This window comes from Cibotium barometz, chromosome 13 (genome assembly GCF_041138505.1).
Source record: "Cibotium barometz isolate CiBa-2024 chromosome 13, ASM4113850v1, whole genome shotgun sequence".
Taxonomy (NCBI): Eukaryota; Viridiplantae; Streptophyta; class Polypodiopsida; order Cyatheales; family Cibotiaceae; genus Cibotium; species Cibotium barometz.
In genome coordinates this window covers 41,986,235-41,989,795 of record NC_141058.1, presented here as the reverse complement: position 1 = coordinate 41,989,795, position 3,561 = coordinate 41,986,235, and positions in this window count along the sequence as shown.

Genomic DNA, 3,561 nt, shown 5'->3' with positions numbered 1-3,561 from the left:
ACACTTTTATAATTTAAAAAATTCCTTTATGCATTTTTCTATGCATAGAAATCAAATTTAATAAGAATAACACTTTTATAATAAAAAAATTCTTTTATGCATCTTTCTATGCATAGAAATCAATTTTAATAATTAATATCAGTGATATCCATGCATATTCATAGTAGGTGAATATGTACATGGAGTAATTAGAATATTTCTTTTAGATGCAAAAGTGGTGGGAATTACTCTTTTGGAATAACATAAAAACAAACTTTCTTTTTCACAAAATTTTGGAAAATTTTGCCATAACCTCCTTTATATGGCTGACCATTTCTCATTTTTATCTTTCGTTATTTAACTTACTTAACCCAATTTAGAATTATAGCACTCTAATTTACACAATTTTCTAAATTCAAGAGAGTAAACAATAAGAAGAGTTTAATTAATCACATAGTTAATCTTTCTAGGATTGAGAAAGGTTGGAATGTAAAGAAGAGAAGGGGGTAGCCTTTTTATCAAAGGCATAGCATTTGAATTTAATTCAACATTTGCAAAACATAAAAATCAAGAAAACCATAGATTTTTCATTAAAAATTCGTAAACAAAGTAAGAAAGTTAGCTTACATAGAGCTTGTAAGCTCTCCTTTGGCTTGAGGGATTGAGGGTTGTACTCTTGTTTGAAGCAAGAGTGGCCACCAATTCACTTTGGAGAGAATTAGGCAAAAAATAATTAAATTATTAAAAAATTCAATGTAGATTGCTCAGGACGACAGGAGTACAGTAAAACGGTGCATAAACACCATTAAGCTTTTACAAAGGGGGAGGCTTCTATTTATAGGAAAAAGTGAGCCTCTAACCAAGCAAACTGATTCTAGAATTTTTCAGATCAGTTTGGTCAAATTTTGACCATTTTGGGATCAGTTCAGCTTACTTTTTGGATCTAGTTTTGAAATAGGAGAGAGGAGAGATAAAAATATCTCATTTTATTGATTAAAAATTGGGAGTAATGATGAGAAAAGGTGCCTACTTCATGAGGGGAGATCCCCACACTGAGGTGTCAAAATTTAATTTTTTAAATTCTTTTCTTTGGTCCTTAGTCCGCTCTTCATCTTATGTGAGCATTTACTCATTTTTGGGGGGTTTTTCTTTTATTCTTCAATTGATCTCCTCCCTATACTTGAATTGATCCAATTGGCCCATAGGAACCTTAATTGGACCATAATCCAAAAATTTCTGAAAATTTAGACCCTTAGGCTAAGGTCCTTTATACCTATTTTCAATTAATTCCAATTGCACATTGGAAAGTTCTTTTTGAATTTTTGTTTTAGGGGAAACCATTTTAGACACTAGGAGGATTTTTATATCCAAGAATATCTCAATTTTGAATTACCTCCCTCTAGACATTTTCTCTCTCCAGGCCAAAACAGGGTAAAATAGGATCTTTCTTTTATTTTAGAGAGGGGAATAATTATAAGATTAGAAAGGGAGGTTCTTACACCTGCACACCTCAAAAGCTGGAGGGAGGAATCTTACAACACTTCCATACCACAAGCTGACCGCACGAGGGCGTTGCGGTCTATGGTGCAAATATTGTTGCATTTTTTGGAGTCCCCCTTGGTTTTGAGGACCGTGAAGTCATGCGTCATTACCAATTTTGTTAGATTGATATACCTCCCTTGCTAGGTTTGATTGGTAGCTAGGAAGCTTTGTAATATCTTCAAATATAGTTTTTTTGATGACTTGAATTGTATCCCAAAGATTTATGTTGCTTTGTAATACTTGAAGAAGTCTCAAGATGTTGATTTTTGAAATATGACATGCTTGGTATTCCACATATTCGTGTGTTTTGATGCTTTGTGATAAGTGTCTAGAAGGGTGCGAAATTCACCGTGCAATTTGGCCGGAAAGGCTAATTTTGCACCCTTTTGGACCAATAAAATATTTTCTCGATTTTATCAAATGTCTCTAGTGAACGCTTATTCGAATGATGTCCCATGCATTTAGCATGCATACGATTTTTTGCACGCGTGAGTGACCTCTTAAAATTAGGGTTTTTAAGGGTTATTGCAATGATGGCATTTTCTTGTATAAATAAAGGTCGACCTCTATTTTTGCCCATTCTTACACTCATCCTTACTCTCAGCTCTCCTCACCATGGCGTGGACAAAGCAAACAGTGAAGAAGATGAGTGATGAATGACACGCCCGATTGAGGGGCAGCACAAACAAGGACTTGGAGTGTTACAACTGCACACTCAAGAAAAAATTGACAAAGCAAGCCAACTCATCTTGGCCAAGCAAACAGGTAAAGTTGGTGGATTACGGCACGGAAGACAATAGCGCAATAGAAACCAACACCACCGACACCGGCTGTGGGGAGCCTACATGGGCACACATGGAGATTCCCAACCACCCAGCCATAGGGGGAAAGACCTTGCCACGCATCAACACCCACCATCAAGAGCAACAAGAGCAAGAGCAAGAGCAAGAGCAAGAGGAACAAGCACCAGCCTCAAAAAGAAATCAAATTTAATAAGGATAACACTTTCATCTTTATGCATATTTCTATGCGTAGAAATCAAATTTGATAAGGATAACACTTTTATAATAAAAAAATTTCCTTTATGCATCTTTCTATGCGTAGAAATCAAATTTGATAAGGATAACACTTTTATAATTTAAAAAATTCCTTTATGCATCTTTCTATGCATAGAAATCAAATTTAATAAGAATAACACTTTTATAATAAAAAAATTCCTTTATGCATCTTTCTATGCATAGAAATCAATTTTAATAATTAATATCAGTGATATCCATGCATATTCATAGTAGGTGAATATGTACATGGAGTAATTAGAATATTTCTTTTAGATGCAAAAGTGGTGGGAATTACTCTTTTGGAATAACATAAAAACAAACTTTCTTTTTCACAAAATTTTGGAAAATTTTGCCATAACCTCCTTTATATGGCTGACCATTTCTCATTTTTATCTTTCGTTATTTAACTTACTTAACCCAATTTAGAATTATAGCACTCTAATCTACACAATTTTCTAAATTCAAGAGAGTAAACAATAAGAAGAGTTTAATTAATCACATAGTTAATCTTTCTAGGATTGAGAAAGGTTGGAATGTAAAGAAGAGAAGGGGGTAGCCTTTTTATCAAAGGCATAGCATTTGAATTTAATTCAACATTTGCAAAACATAAAAATCAAGAAAACCATAGATTTTTCATTAAAAATTCGTAAACAAAGTAAGAAAGTTAGCTTACATAGAGCTTGTAAGCTCTCCTTTGGCTTGAGGGATTGAGGGTTGTACTCTTGTTTGAAGCAAGAGTGGCCACCAATTCACTTTGGAGAGAATTAGGCCAAAAATAATTAAATTATTAAAAAATTCAATGTAGATTGCTCAGGACAACAGGAGTACAGTAAAACGGTGCATAAACACCATTAAGCTTTTACAAAGGGGGAGGCTTCTATTTATAGGAAAAAGTGAGCCTCTAACCAAGCAAACTGATTCTAGAATTTTTCAGATCAGTTTGGTCAAATTTTGACCATTTTGGGATCAGTTCAGCTTACTT